The sequence below is a fragment of the Triticum aestivum genome, chromosome 1B (assembly GCF_018294505.1).
Source record: "Triticum aestivum cultivar Chinese Spring chromosome 1B, IWGSC CS RefSeq v2.1, whole genome shotgun sequence".
Classification (NCBI taxonomy): domain Eukaryota; kingdom Viridiplantae; phylum Streptophyta; class Magnoliopsida; order Poales; family Poaceae; genus Triticum; species Triticum aestivum.
In genome coordinates this window covers 103,372,555-103,389,983 of record NC_057795.1, presented here as the reverse complement: position 1 = coordinate 103,389,983, position 17,429 = coordinate 103,372,555, and positions in this window count along the sequence as shown.

Here is a 17,429-nt window from a genome sequence, read left to right as displayed (position 1 = left end):
TTTTAGTTGCTATTGATTACGTTACTAAGTGGGTAGAAGCTATTCCAACTAGTAGTGCTGATCATAGCACCTCTATTAAGATGCTTAAAGAAGTTATTTTTCCGAGGTTTCGAGCCCCTAGATACTTAATGACTGATGGTGGTTCTCATTTTATTCATGGTGCTTTTTGTAAAATGCTTTCTAAGTATGATGTTAACCATATAATTGCATCTCCTTATCACCCACAGTCTAGTGGTCAAGTAGAATTGAGTAATAGAGAACTTAAATTAATTTTGCAAAACACTGTTAATAGATCTAGAAAGAATTGGTCCAAGAAACTTGATGATGCATTATGGGCTTATAGAACTGCATATAAAAATCCTATGGGTATGTCTCCATATAAAATGGTTTATGGAAAAGCTTGTCACTTACCTCTCGAACTAGAAAATAAAGCATATTGGGCTATTAAAGAGCTTAATTATGATTTCAAACTTGCCGGTGAGAAGACGTTATTGGACATTAGCTCACTTGATGAATGGAGAACCCAAGCTTATGAAAATGCCAAGTTGTTTAAAGAAAAAGTTGAAAGATGGCATGAAAAGAGGATACAAAAGCGTGAGTTTAACGGAGGTGACTATGTGTTGCTCTTCAACTCTCATTTAAGATTTTTTGCAGGAAAACTTCTCTCTAAATGGCGAGGCCCTTACGTTATGGAGGAAGTCCATCGGTCCGGTGCCATAAAAATCAACAACTTCGAGGGCACAAATCCGAAGGTGGTGAACGGTCAAAGAATCAAACATTATATCTCAGGTAACCCAATAAATGTTGAAACTAACATTATTGAAACCTTAACCCCAGAGGAATACATAAGGGACACCTTCCAAAACATTCCAGACTCCTAAAAGGAATGGGTACGTGGTACGGTAAGTAAACCCACTCCAAATTAATTTTAACAACAATATTTCTCCGTTTTGGAATATTTAAAAAATTAGGAAAATAAGAAGTAGTCCGGGAAGGGCACGAGGCCTCCACGAGGGTGGAGGGCGTGCCCTACCCTACTGGGCGTGCCCCCCTGCCCCATGGGCACCTCATGTGCTCTCCTGACTCCGTTTTCTTGCACAATACTTCTTTTGGTCAGTAAAAATTCATTATATAATCTCCCAGAGGTTTTTTCCACCGTATCATGCAAATATCCTCTGTCTTTGTTTCGAGCTTGTTTTTCTGATAGATTTAGATCACCATGACGTCGCCCTCCTCCAACAATGAAGATAAGGATGCTTGGCTACTGAAGATAGAGCTGAAGAGAGAAGAACCTGGGGAGATCAACAAGTATGAAGGGATCAATAAGGCCATGGAGGATCAAACTCTTGCGGCAAAAGAAGAAAACATCCCTCAACCTCTTCCTGACCTCTTTATCCCTACTGAGATTGAAGCTTTCAAGATCATTGAGTTAGCTCGCATACAAAACAAGTATCTCACACATGAAAATATTTTTTTGAAGGATCATATCATCGCACTCAAGGGCATTATCCGCAAGTTGGAAGAGCTTCTACGCTCGATGTGCGACTATCTATCACCACCTTCTTCACCAGCAAAGGAGACATAAGCACATGGGTATGGGCACTCCCCTTGTCAACTGCCAAGCTTGGGGGAGTGCCCCGGTATCATATCACCATCACACTCCTATCTTTACAGTTTTTCTTAGTTTGATCCTTTTGGTAATATCTGTTGGAAATATGCCCTAGAGGCAATAATAAAAGGATTATTATTATATTTCCTTGTTCAAGATAATTGTCTTTTATTCATGCTATAATTGTGTTATCCGGAAATTGTAATACACGTGTGAATACATAGACCACAACATGTCCCTAGTGAGCCTCTAGTTGACTAGCTCGTTGATCAACAAATAGTCATGGTTTCCTGACTATGGACATTGGATGTCATGATAACGGGATCACATCATTAGGAGAATGATGTGATGGACAAGACCCAATCCTAAGCAAAGCACAAGATCGTGTAGTTCGTTTGCTAGAGCTTTTCCAATGTCAAGTACCCTTTCCTTAGACCATGAGATCGTGTAACTCCCGGATACCGTAGGAGTGCTTTGGGTGTACCAAACGTCACAACGTAACTGGGTGACTATAAAGGTATGCTACGGGTATCTCCGAAAGTGTCTGTTTGGTTGACACGGATCGAGACTGGGATTTGTCACTTTGTATGACGGAGAGGTATCTGTGGGCCCACTCAGTAATGCATCATCATAATGAGCTCAAAGTGACCAAGTGTCTGGTCACGGGATCATGCATTACGGTACGTGTAAAGTGACTTGCTGGTAACGAGATTGAACGAGGTATTGGGATACTGACGATCGAATCTCGGGCAAGTAACATACCGATTGACAAAGGGAATTGTATACGGGGTTGCTTGAATCCTCGACATCGTGGTTCATCCGATGAGATCATCGAGGAGCATGTGGGAGCGAACATGGGTATCCAGATCCCGCTGTTGGTTATTGACCAGATAGCCGTCTCGGTCATGTCTACGTGTCTCCCGAACCCGTAGGGTATACACACTTAAGGTTCGGTGACACTAGGGTTGTAAAGATATTAGTATGCAGCACACCGATTGTTTTTTGGAGTCCCGAATGAGATCCCGGACGTCACGAGGAGTTCTGGAATGGTCCGGAGGTAAAGAATTATATATGGGAAGTCGAGTTTCGGCCATCGGGAAAGTTTCGGGGGTCACCGGGACCACCGGAAGGGTCGCGGGGGTCCACCGGGTGGGGCCACCTATCCCGGAGGGCCCCATGGGCTGAAGTGGGAGGGGAACCAGCCCCTGGTGGGCAGGTGCGCCCCCCTGGGCCCCCCTGCGCCTAGGGTTGGGAACCCTAGGGGAGGGGGCGCCTCCACTTGCCTTGGGGGGCAAGTTTCCCCCCTTGGCCGCCGCCCCCCTTGGAGATTAAATCTCCTAGGGCCGGCGCCCCCCATGGGGTCCCTATATAAAGAGGGGGGAGGGATGGCAGCCGCACCCATTCACTTGGCGCCTCTCTTCTCCCTTGCTACACCTCTCCCTCCCGCAGACGCTTGGCGAAGCCCTGCCGGATCCCTGCTGCATCCACCACCACGCCGTCGTGCTGCTGGATCTTCATCAACCTATCCCTCCCCCTTGCTGGATCAAGAAGGAGGAGACCTCACGCTGACTGTACGTGTGTTGAACACGGAGGTGCCGTCCGTTCGGCGCTAGGATCTCTGGTGATTTGGATCACGACGAGTACGACTCCCTCAACCCCGTTCTCTTGAACGCTTCCGCTCGCGATCTACAAGGGTATGTAGATGCACTCCCCTCTCTCGTTGCTAGATGAACTCATATATTGATCTTGGTGAACGTAGGAATTTTTTTATTTTATGCAACGTTCCCCAACAGTGGCATCATGAGCTAGGTCTGTGCGTAGTTCTCTATTGCACGAGTAGAACACAAATCTGTTGTGGGCATAGATGTTGTCAACTTTCTTGCCACTACTAGTATTATTTTGCTTCAGCGGTATTGTGGGATGAAGCGGCCCAGACCGACCTTACACGTACGCTTACGTGAGACTAGTTCCACCGACTGACATGCACTAGTTGCATAAGGTGGCTAGCGGGTGTCTGTCTCTCCCACTTTAGTTGGAGCGGATTCGATGAAAAGGATCCTTATGAAGGGTAAATATAAGTTGACAAATCACGTTGTGGTTATTCGTAGGTAAGAAAACATTCTTGCTAGAACCCTATTGCAGCCACGTAAAAGATGCAACAACAATTAGAGGACGTCTAACTTTTTTTTGCAGCAATTGCTTTCTGATGTGATATGGCCAAAAGTTGTGATGAATGATGAATGATATAATGTGATGTATGAGATCATGTTCTTGTAATAGGAATCACGACTTGCATGTCGATGAGTATGACAACCGGCAGGATCCATAGGAGTTGTCTTAATTATTGTATGACCTGCGTGTCAATGATTTAACGCCATGTAATTACTTTACTTTATTGCTAAACCGTTAGCCATAGTAGTAGAAGTAATAGTTGGCGAGCAACTTCATGGAGACACGATGATGGAGATCATGATGATGGAGATCATGGTGTCATGCCGGTGACGAAGATGATCATGGAGCCCCGAAGATGGAGATCAAAGGAGCTATATGATATTGGCCATATCATGTCACTACTATTTAATTGCATGTGATGTTTATTATGTTTATGCATCTTGTTTACTTAGCACGACGGTAGTAAATAAGATGATCCCTCATAATAATTTCAAGAAAGTTTCCCCCCTAACTGTGCGCCGTTGCTAAAGTTCGTCGTTTCGAAGCACCACGTGATGATCGGGTGTGATAGATTCCTACGTTCACATAAAACAGGTGTAAGACAGTTTTACACATGCAAAAACGCTTAGGTTAATTTGATGAGCCTAGCATGTACAGACATGGCCTCGGAACACAGAGACCGAAAGGTCGAACATGAGTCGTATGGAAGATACGATCAACATGGAGATGTTCACCGATGATGACTAGTCCGTCTCACGTGATAATCGGACACGGCCTAGTCGACTCGGATCATGTGACACTTAGATGACTAGAGGGATGCCAAATCTGAGTGGGAGTTCATTAAATAATTTGATTAGAAGAACTTAATTATCATGAACTTAGTCTAAAATCTTTGCAAAAACTGTCTTGTAGATCAAATGGCCAACGCTCATGTCAACATGAACTTCAATGCGTTCCTAGAGAAAACCAAGCTGAAAGATGATGGAAGCAACTATACGGACTGGGTCCGGAACCTGAGGATCATCCTCATAGCTGCCAAGAAAGCATATGTCCTAGAAGGACCGCTAGGTGAAGCACCCATCCCAGAGAACCAAGACGTTATGAACACTTGGCAGTCACGTGCTGATGATTACTCCCTCGTTCAGTGCAGCATGCTTTACATCTTAGAACCGGGGCTCCAAAAGCGTTCTGAGCAACACGGAGCAAATGAGATGTTCGAGGAGCAGAAAATGGTTTTCCAAGCTCATGCCCGGGTCGAGAGATATGAAGTCTCCGAAAAGTTCTATAGTTGTAAGATGGAGGAAAACAGTTCTGTCAGTGAGCACATACTCAAAATGTCTGGGTTGCACAACCGCCTGTCCCAGCTGGACATTAACCTCCCAGACGAGGCGGTCATTGACAGAATCCTTCAGTCGCTCCCACCGAGCTACAAGAGCTTTTTGATGAACTACAATATGCAGGGGATGGTGAAAACTATTCCTGAAGTATTTTCAATGCTGAAGTCGGCAGAGGTAGAAATCAAGAAAGAACATCAAGTGTTGATGGTCAATAAAACCACCAAGTTCAAGAAAGGCAAGGGTAATAAGAACTTCAAGAAGGACGGCAAGGATGTTGCGGCACCCGGTAAGCTAGTGGCCGGGAAGAAGTCAAAGAATGGACCCAAGCCTGAGACTGAGTGCTTTTACTGCAAAGGGAAGGGCCACTAAAATACTTAGTGGACAAGAAGGCCGGCAACACTAAAGGTATATGTGATATACATGTAATTGATGTGTACCTTACCAGTACTCGTAGTAACTCCTGGGTATTTGATACCGGTGCCGTTGCTCATATTTGTAACTCACAGCAGGAGCTGTGGAATAAGCGGAGACTGGCGAAGGACGAGGTGACGATGCGCGCCGGGAATGGTTCCAAGGTCGATGTGATCGCCGTCGGCACGCTGCCTCTACATTTACCCACGGGATTAGTTTTAAACCTCAATAATTGTTATTTAGTGCCAAGTTTGAGCATGAACATTGTATCTGGATCTCGTTTTATACGAGATGGGTACTCATTTAAATCCGAGAATAATGGTTGTTCTATTTATATGAGAGATATGTTTTATGGTCATGCCCCGATGGTCAATGGTTTATTCTTAATGAATCTCGAACGTAATGTTACACATATTCATAGTGTGAATACCAAAATATGTAAAGTTGATAACGATAGTCCCACATACTTGTGGCACTGCCGCCTTGGTCACATTGGTGTCAAGCGCATGAAGAAGCTCCATGTTGATGGACTTTTAGAGTCTCTCTATTATGAATCATTTGACACATGCGAACCATGCCTCATGGGCAAAATGACCAAGACTCCGTTCTCCGAAACAATGGATCGAGCAACCAACTTATTGGAAATCATACATACTGATGTGTGTGGTCCAATGAGCGTTGAGGCTCGCAGAGGATATCATTATGTTCTCACTCTCACTGATGACTTAAGTAGATATGGGTATGTCTACTTGATGAAACACAAGTCTGAGACCTTTGAAAAGTTCAAGGAATTTCAGAATGAAGTAGAGAATCAACATGACCGAAAGATAAAATTCCTATGATCAGATCGTGGAGGAGAATATTTAAGTCACGAATTTGGTACGCACTTAGGAAAATGTGGAATCGTTTCACAACTCACGCCGCCTGGAACACCTCAGCGTAATGGTGTGTCCGAACATCGTAATCGCACTCTATTGGATATGGTGCAATCTATGATGTCTCTTACCGATTTACCGCTATCATTTTGGGGATACGCTCTAGAGACAGCAACATTCACTTTAAATAGGGCTCCATCTAAATCCGTTGAGACAACACCGTATGAATTATGGTATGGGAAGAAACCTAAGCTGTCGTTTCTAAAAGTTTGGGGATGCGATGCTTATGTCAAGAAACTTCAACCTAAAAAGCTCGGACCCAAGTCGGAAAAATGCGTCTTCATAGGATACCCTAAGGAAACCATTGTGTATACCTTCTACCTTAGATACGAAGGCAAGATCTTTGTTGCCAAGAACGGATCCTTTCTGGAAAAAGAGTTTCTCTCGAAAGGAGTAAGTGGGAGGAAAGTAGAACTCGATGAAGTACTACCTCTTGAATCGGAAAGTAGTGCAGCTCAGGAAAATGTTCCTGTGGTGCCTACAGTGACTGGAGAGGAAATTAATGATGATGATCAAGGTACTTTGGATCAAGTTGCTACAGAACTTCGTAGGTCCACAAGGACATGTTCCACACCAGAGTGGTATGGCAACCCTGTCCTGGAAATCATGTTGCTAGACAACGGTGAACCTTCGAACTATGAAGAAGCGATGGCGGGCCCAGATTCCAACAAATGGCTTGAAGCCATGCAATCGGAGATAGAATCCGTGTATGAAAACAAAGTATGGACTTTGACAGACTTGCCCGATGATCGGCGAGCGATAGAAAACAAATGGATCTTTAAGAAGAAGATGGACGCGGATGGTAATATTACCATCTATAAAGCTCGACTTGTCGCTAAGGGTTATCGGCAAGTTCAAGGGGTTGACTATGATGAGACTTTCTCTCCCTAGCGAAGCTGAAGTCCGTCCGAATCATGTTAGCAATTGCTGCATACTATGATTATGAGATATGGCAGATGGACGCCAAAACGGCATTCCTTAACGGCTATCTTAAGGAAGAATTGTATATGATGCAGCCGGAAGGTTTTGTCGATCCTAAGAATGCTAACAAGGTATGCAAGCTCTAGCGATCCATTTATGGGCTGGTGCAGGCATCTCGGAGTTGGAACATTCGCTTTAATGAGATGATCAAAGCGTTTGGGTTTATGCAGACTTATGGAGAAGTCTGCGTATACAAGAAAGTGAGTGGGAGCTCTGTAGCATTTCTCATATTATATGTAGATGACATACTTTTGATGGGAAATGATATAGAACTTTTGGACAACATTAAGGCTTACTTGAATAAGTTATTTTCAATGAAGGACCTTGGAGAAGCTGCTTACATATTAGGCATCAAGATCTATAGGGATAGATCGAGACATCTCATAGGTCTTTCACTAAGCACATACCTTGATAAGATATTGAAGAAGTTCAATATGGATCAGTCCAAGAAAGGGTTCTTTCCTGTGTTGCAAGGTGTGAGATTGAGCTCGGCTCAATGCCCGACCACGGCAGAAGATAAAGAAGAGATGAGTGTCATCCCCTATGTCTCAGCCATAGGATCTATTATGTATGCCATGCTGTGTACCAGACCTGATGTAAACCTTGCCGTAAGTTTGGTAGGAAGGTACCAAAGTAATCCCGACAAGGAACACTGGAGAGCGGTCAAGAATATCCTGAAGTACCTGAAAAGGACAAAGGACATGTTTCTCGTCTATGGAGGTGACGAAGAGCTCGTCGTAAAGGGTTACGTCGATGCTAGCTTAGATAGAGATCTGGATGACTCTAAGTCACAAACGGGATACATGTATATGTTGAATCGTGGAGCAGTAAGCTGGTGCAGTTGCAAGCAGAGCATCGTGGCGGGATCTACATGTGAAGCAGAGTACATGGCAGCCTCGGAGGCAGCGCATGAAGCAATATGGATGAAGGAGTTCATCACCAACCTAGGAGTCATACCCAATGTGTCGGGGCCGATCACTCTCTTCTGTGACAACACTGGAGCTATTGCCCTTGCCAAGGAGCCCAGGTTTCACAAGAAGACCAGGCACATCAAGCGTCGTTTCAACTCCATCCGTGAAAATGTTCAAGATGGAGACATAGATATTTGCAAAGTACATACGGATCTGAATGTCGTAGATCCATTGACTAAACCTCTTCCGCGAGCAAAACATGATCAACACCAGAACTCTATGGGTGTTCGATTCATCACAATGTAACTAGATTATTGACTCTAGTGCAAGTGGGAGACTATTGGAAATATGCCCTAGAGGCAATAATAAAAGGATTATTATTATATTTCCTTGTTCATGATAATTGTCTTTTATTCATGCTATAATTGTGTTATCCGGAAATCATAATACACGTGTGAATACATAGACCACAACATGTCCCTAGTGAGCCTCTAGTTGACTAGCTCGTTGATCAACAAATAGTCATGGTTTCCTGATATGGACATTGGATGTCATTGATAACGGGATCACATCATTAGGAGAATGATGTGATGGACAAGACCCAATCCTAAGCATAGCACAAGATCGTGTAGTTCGTTTGCTAGAGCTTTTCCAATGTCAAGTATCCTTTCCTTAGACCATGAGATCATGTAACTCCCGGATACCGTAGGAGTGCTTTGGGTGTACCAAACGTCAGAACGTAACTGGGTGACTATAAAGGTATGCTACGGGTATCTCCGAAAGTGTCTGTTGGGTTGACATGGATCGAGAGTTGGATTTGTCACTCCGTATGACGGAGAGGTATCTCTGGGCCCACTCAGTAATGCATCATCATAATGAGCTCAAAGTGACCAAGTGTCTGGTCACAGGATCATGCATTACGGTACGAGTAAAGTGACTTGCCGGTAACAAGATTAAACGAGGTATTGGGATATCGACGATCGAATCTCGGGCAAGTAACGTACCGATTGACAAAGGGAATTGTATACAGGGTTGCTTGAATCCTCGACATCGTGGTTCATCCGATGAAATCATCGAGGAGCATTAGGGAGCCAACATGGGTATCGAGATCCCGCTATTGGTTATTGACCGGAGAGCCGTCTCGGTCATGTCTACGTGTCTCCCGAACCCGTAGGGTCTACACACTTAAGGTTCGGTGATGCTAGGGTTGTAAAGATATTAGTATGCAGCAAACTGAAGGTTGTTTGGAGTCCCGGATGAGATCCCGGACGTCACGAGGAGTTCCGGAATGGTCCGTAGGTAAAGAATTATATATGTGAAGTCGAGTTTCGGCCATCGGGAAAGTTTCGGGGGTCACCGGTATTGTACCGGGACCACCGGGTGGGGCCACCTATCCCGGAGGGCCCCATGGGCTTAAGTGGGAGGGTAACCAGCCCCTGGTGGGCTGGTGCGCCCCCCTGGCCCCCTCCTGCACCTAGGGTTGGGAACCCTAGGGGAGGGGGCGCCTCCACTTGCCTTGGGGGGCAAGTTTCCCCCCTTGCCCCCCCCTTGGAGATTCAATCTGCTAGGGCCGGCACCCCCCCTGGGGTCCCTATATAAAGAGGGGGGGGAGGGCAGCTGCGCCCTTTCACTTGGCGCCTCTCTTCCCTCTTGCTACACCTGTCCCTCCCGCAGACGCTTGGCGAAGCCCTGCCGGATCCCTGCTACATCCACCACCACACCGTCATGCTGCTGGATCTTCATCAACCTCTCGTTCCCCCTTGCTGGATCAAGAAGGAGGAGACGTCACGCTAACCGTACATGTGTTGAACACAGAGGTGCCGTCCGTTCGGCGCTAGGATCTCCGGTGATTTGGATCACGACGAGTACGACTCCCTCAACCCCGTTCTCTTGAATGCTTCCGCTCGCGATCTACAAGGGTATGTAGATGCACTCCTCTCTCTCGTTGCTAGATGAACTCATAGATTGATCTTGGTGAACGTAGGAATTTTTTTATTTTATGCAACGTTCCCAAACAATATCTTGATCTAGTAGAATACATTTTTGGTATGAATTAGTTTGAGTTTTGCTTTGTGATCCATCTATGTAATCGAGTTCATGAGCTATCTATAATAAAGATTAGTGTTGAGTCAAAGGCTTTGCTATCTTGCTATGATCTTGAGACAAATAGAAAGAATAAAAAGAAACAAAAGAAACCATGTTGATCTTATGGATAGTAATGACTTCACACATAAAAAGTATGAGGCATAAAAGTTGTTGAGAGTTGGCAAACATAGTGTTGGTCATCCTTGCAATTAATAGGAAGTAATAAAGAAAGAGAGGTTCTCACATGCAAATATACTATCTTGGACATATTTTATGATTGTGAGCACTCATTAAAATATGACATGCTAAAAGAGTTGATGTTGGACAAGGAAGACAACGTAATGGGTTATGCTTTCTCACATCTTAGTTAAAGTATATTGTCATGGATCGTCCAACATGTTGAGCTTGCCTTTCCCCCTCATGCTAGCCAAATTCCTTGCACCAAGTAAAAATTACTTGTGCTTCCGAAATACCCTTAAACCAGTTTTGCCATGAGAGTCCACCATATCTACCTATGGATTGAGTAAGATCCTTCAAGTAAGTTGTCATGTTGCATGCAATAAAAATTGTTCTCTAAATATGTATGGCTTATTAGTGGGGAGAAAATAAGCTTTACACGATCGTGTGATATGGAAGTAATAAAAGCGACAGACTGCATAATAAAGGTTCATATCACAAGTGGCAATATAAAGTGACATTATTATGCATTAAGATTTTGTGCATCCAACCATAAAAGCACATGACAACCTCTACTTCCCTCTTCAAAGGGCCTATCTTTTACTTTATGCAGGAGTCAAGGTGATCTTCACCTTTCCTTTTTATATTATCCTTTGGCAAGCACCTCGTGTTGGAAAGATCCTGATACATATATCCAATTGGATGTTCGTTAGCATGAACTATTATTGTTGACATTACCCTTGAGGTAAAACATTGGGAGGCAACATTATAAGCCCCTATCTTTCTCTGTGTCCGATTAAAACTCCATAACCACAAGTATTGCGTGAGTGTCAACAATTATGAAAGACTAAATGATAGTTGAGTATGTGGACTTGCTGAAAAGCTCTTATTTTGACTCTTTCCTATGTTATGATAAATTGCAATTGCTTCAATGACTGAGATTATAGTTTGTTAGTTCTCAATAAAGTTTCTGAACCATACTTGACATTGTGAATAGATTGTTACCTGAGCATAAGAAATCATATGACAATATATATATATATATGTTGCCGTTATAAGAATGGTCATGATGCCTGCATGTTCGTATTTTATTTTTATTGACACCTCTATCTCTAAACATGTGGGCATATTTTTCGATATCGGCTTCCGCTTGAGGACAAGCGAGGTCTAAGCTTGGGGGAGTTGATACGTCCATTTTGCATCATGCTTTTATATCAATATTTATTGCATGGACTGTTATTACATGTTATGTCACAATACTTATGGCTATTCTCTCTTATTTTAAAAGGTTTACATAAAGAGGCAGAATGCCGGCAGCTGGAATTCTGGGCTGGAAAAGGACCAAATATTAGAGACCTATTCTGCATAGCTCCCAAAGTCCTGAAACTCCCCGAAAGTCATGTTAGGATTTAATAAAAAATACTGGCGAAGGAATCAACGTCAGGGGCCCACACCCTGATCCCGAGGGTGGGGGGTGCGCCCCCTGCCTCATGGGCCCCCTGGCAGGCCTCTCGTGCCCATCTTCTACTATATGAGGTCTTTTACCCTGGAAAAAATTCATAAGCAAGCTTATGGGACGAAACTCCGCCGCGACGCGGCGGAACCAATCTAGGGCTCTGGCGGAGCTGTTCTGCCAAGGAAACTTCCCTTCGGGAGGGGGAAATAATCACCATCGTCATCACCAACGGCCCTCTCATCGGGAGGGGATAAATCTCCATCAACATCTTCACCAACACCATCTCCCCTCAAACCCTAGTTCATCTCTTGTATCCAATCTTTGTATCAAAACCTCAGATTGGTACCTGTGGGTTGCTAGTAGTGTTGATTACTCCTTGTAGTTAATGCTAGTTGGTTTATTTGGTGGAAGATCATATGTTCAGATCCTTAATGCATATCAATACCCCTCTGATTATGAACATGAATATGATTTGTGAGTAGTACGTTTGTTCCTGAGGACATGGGAGAAGTCTTGCTATAATTAGTCATGTGAATTTGGTATTCGTTCGATATTTTGATGACATGTATGTTGTCTATCCTCTAGTGGTGTTATGTGAACATTGACTACATGACACTTCACCATTGTTTGGGCCTAGAGGAAGGCGTTGGGAAGTAATAAGTAGATGATGGGTTGCTAGAGTGACAGAAGCTTAAACCCTAGTTTATGCGTTGCTTCGTAAGGGGCTGATTTGGATCCACATGTTTCATGGTATGGTTAGGTTTATCTTAGTACTCGTTTTGTAGTTGCAGATGCTTGCAATAGGGGTTAATCATAAGTGGGATGCTTGTCCAAGAAAGGGCAGTACCCAAGCACTAGTCCACCCACATATCAAATTATCAAAGTAAGAAACGCGAGTCATATCAACATGATGAAAACTAGCTTGACGATAATTCCCATGTGTCCTTGGGAGCGCTTTTCTCATATAAGAACTTGTCCAGGCTTGTACTTTGCTACAAAAAGGATTGGGCCACCTTGCTGCACCTTATTTACTTTCATTGCTTGTTACCCGCTACAAATTATCCTATCACAAAGTTATCTGTTACCTACAATTTTAGTGCTTGCAGAGAATACCTTACTGAAAACCGCTTGTCATTTCCTTCTGCTCGTCATTGGGTTCGACACTCTTACTTATCAAAAAGACTACGATAGACCCCCTACACTTGTGGGTCATCACATGCAACATGATGACACTGTCATGCACCAACTTACTCTTCTCGGGTTACCTTGTAACCATCACATGCATCACTTACCATCCTCGGATATCACACGATCATCTCAGGATCAAATCAATCTTGGTATAGACAATACTGCAGTAATCGTTAGATGACCACAAGGAACTTGACCTTTACTCGTGATTCTCGCATAACACCACAAGTATCCAACAACTCGGTATCCTTGATACCAAGGTGATCGTCTCACGATAACATAAAGATCAACCAACTTCTCTCATCATTGAACTGGGGTTCGTATTAAGCAAGTTATTGTTATTACTATTGACCCATAGTGTGACCAACTACGAACTGGGCCCATATCCACGGGCATAGCTATCGATATATTTAACAGACACTCTACAGAGGTAGTACACTGTACCCACACCATGGAACCCATGGCCTCACACTCCCATTCGGGTGGACCAACGACATTCCGACAAAACCGATCTATTTCCCATGACACTCTCCCGGCCACTCTGACCAACTGCCCTCTGGGCTAAGTCATGGGTGGCCCCGTGCCTACCAAAGGCATCAACGGCCACCGTCATGGCAAAACAATAAATGTTCCCAAATGGGGACATGGATACATACAACAACAACGGGCACACAAAGCTTATGTCGTGCTACCCGGCCAAGGTAGCGCCCGCGCATAAACTTCCCTCGTTAGAGGCACCGGCGAGAGGCATGACAATAGACCTAGTTAGGACCTTCCAATAAAAGGAAAATGTGGTTGCACTGTTCAGCTTGATATGGTGGCACCATGACTCTGCCAACAGTTGTTCAAGTTCAATTAAATCTGGTTAAACTTGAATGCAATATGCTGAGCCATACAATATAACATGATGCAACTAAAATGCATGAGCATGATTTCAACTTTAAGCATGGATGTGCAACATCACTTCTTAACATATCAACAACAATAAATCATATATCCGACTAAGCAAGGTACACGGACTAGCATGAACATCACGAGCATCCACTACTCAAAAACATAGCATGGCCACTAGCATCAACAAGAAATACCATGCAAGTTCATATCAAGTATACTACCAAGTAAGCATTTAACCACTATATGCAAAGGAACAGGCATAACAACGGTACTCGGCAACATACGATAATCATGCACCGAAGAACACTACCAACACCAACATGTACTACTACCAAGGATGTCATATGAAAGCAATACTAGTGAGTAGAAACATGATTACTAGGTGCACAAAAACATAGCACAAAAGTGAACACAGATCTCTAAGCGTTACAGAAACAACACTAGTAGTTGTAGATAAACAAATAGATAGTTATTAAATGTTGAAGATGAAAACCATGGCCACTACATGTATATCACGCAAGTGGGTGTTGTGGCTTGCCTGGGGATGAAGAATGCACCAGGGAGAAGTGCGGAACGATCACGGAGAGAATCGTCGGAAAGGTTTCTCCCTCGGAGGGGGCTGATTAGGGGAAAGGGAATCAAGGTCAATTTTATATTGATGAAACATAATGAAAATGATTCCATTAGAATGGGGACGAGGCGAAGACATCGGTGTTGGATTCACCTCATTTGGAGTCTCGAGCAAAAAGTTATAACCCGACGAAATTTAGGGACCAATTTGTAAAAATAACTCTACAAACAGGCCCCTGGAGGACAAAACAGAAAACACATTTCTCGGATTATCTCTTCAGAACAGAGAAAATACATTTCGGGCTAAAGTAGAGGGAAAATATGCTTTCAGAAGAAAGAAGCGTAATAACAGAGATTACATCTTACTCACGGGAAAACGCACTCCATGGGAACACGCCTCCCCTTGCCACGCTGGCAAGGGCGGGGCGGGCGCTGTGAGGCTGCCAGGTGGGGTCGAGTGGGGAGGTGCTCGCCTAGCCAACCTTCTTCAATCTACTGCTCGGGCGCGCCATGGAAGAGAGAGGAGCTCGCCCCGACGGCGACTGCCGACGCGTCGAGCCACCACCCGGGACGGGCAACCTACCAAATCGGTCAGGAGGACCAGGCCGATTCATTCCCGTCCGTGGAAGACGCCAGGGAGCTCGGTAATATCTGCTATTGGGCCCGCGATGTGGGCGGTCTTCGGGAGGAGGGGGGCACGACGATCTAGTGGGGAAGAGGATGGAGTGAGGCTACTGGGAGGCTCGCTGGAGCTCGGTGGGGTGATTGGTGGTGGAAGGAGAAGGAAGGGAGGCTGGGTCGATAGAATCGAGGATGGGCTCGCCGGCGGCCGAAGAAATAGAGGGAGGGCATTGGCGTCTTCGAGCTCGAATGAGTGGTCGGGCGGGGTTCTGGGAGGATGAGGAGGAGCTTTGAGTGCTCGGAGGGGCTCGGGGAGGAGTTTAAATAGGCGGGGCGAGGGGCATGGGCTCGGGTGCCGCCGCTGGTGTCTGGCCAATGGTCTGGCGATGCTCATTAGTCATGAGGAGGCGCGGGAACACGACGAGGGGGTGGGGAGAGCGGATGAGCCGCAGAGCTCACGGGGCAGAAAGGGTCGAGGGCACAAGAGGAAGAAGCGGACGAAAACGCCATAATTGCGCTGTTGGCTATAGCTCACCCATGGGCGCGCGGCGAGGAGAGCTGACAGAGAAGCTGCCGGAGGGGGAGATGGGTCCAGGGAGAAGGCAAAGTCATGGGAAACCTGTTGGACACGCTCACGCGCCCGGAGACAACGAGAGGAGTTGCCGGAGCTAGAAGACGTCCTGAACGTCGCCAATGACAATAGAGCGCGTGCATGACATGCCAAAGCCCGTGATCATCGTGTGCACTAGTGCACACAGTGCCACATGTCGGCCAAATGATGTCTGGGGTGGAGTCCCTCCAGGGTAGGTTGCAACTGAGGTGGTTACTCGATCAAAGACCAATTGGTTAAGTGGTAATGGCCCTCTGAAGTTTACTGTTGCAAACTTGATCAAGCCAATGTGATAAACAGAGAGATGCTAAGGTCCAAATAAGTTGTCTGGTAGGTTTAGGATAGGAAGGACTATAATCCTGGATGTTTTGGAGAGAATTGGACCACAACTGAATATAGTTGTTTTGCAAATGCAATTTAGGTCCAGAAACAAGATTAGGATGATGCTCTCACATGGAGTATCAACTTGAGCTCAAATTTGGCAAGGCTTGATGATTTGGACATATAATGATGCCGTAAAGATTTCATACCAATTGGATTCACCAAAATGGTACTTGTTTCACAAACATCCTCTCTGTCCAGAATCTAGAAATAATTTTGGTGACCAAATGGCTTAATTAAATGATCCCAAATTTGATGCAGAAAGTTATTTGGGTAGGAGCATGATATGGTAATTTATCACAATTAATAAAGCAATATAAAATATACTTGCTTCACCACCTGAAAATATTCACAGAATCATAGATTTGTAATGTGCTCACATAGAGGGTTGGATGGAGCTGAAAATCAGAGGAGTGGTATTATATGAGCATATGAAGGAGTGTGCAAAATTTCAACTTATTTGTATAACCCTAGCTAGTACTTCCTTCACAAAGGCTTCCCTCAGACAGGAACTTTCAAAAATCACTAAGGAAGATTGACTTGGCAAATGAAGTTGAATTTTGGCATGAGGCAATTATTTGTACAAGAAAAGATTTCCAAAATGTTTGGGGTCAAATGAGTAAAGATAAATAGCACTTGCTTCACAAAGTACCATTTAGGGCAGAATAGGAAAAGAATTATTGGTGGAATATTTTTTAACATTGCAATGAAAAGTTTTGCCATATTTGATGAAGATATGACCCAAACAATTTATGAGAATTATTTGGGAACTTTAGGAGTGATGGAAATATAGGTTGCTTCACAACCTAGGGCAGACATGGTTATTCCTTCAATAGAAAAAGGAATATTTCCTAGCAAAGGAATATTGGGGTTGGGCTAGGATGAAAATGGCAAGGTCTTGGGAAGGGTTTGAGGATGACAAGCCACCCTGGAAAGAAATAAGGGGGCATCTTCCTCAGTTTCCAGACCACAAGGCCACAGAAAAAGAAATCTCAAGCAAAAATCTCCGAAAAACAAAAGAAAAAGAAAGGGCCAAAAATGAGGTTGTGACAACTTAATACTCCAGATGCATGCTAGATAGCGGTCGATGT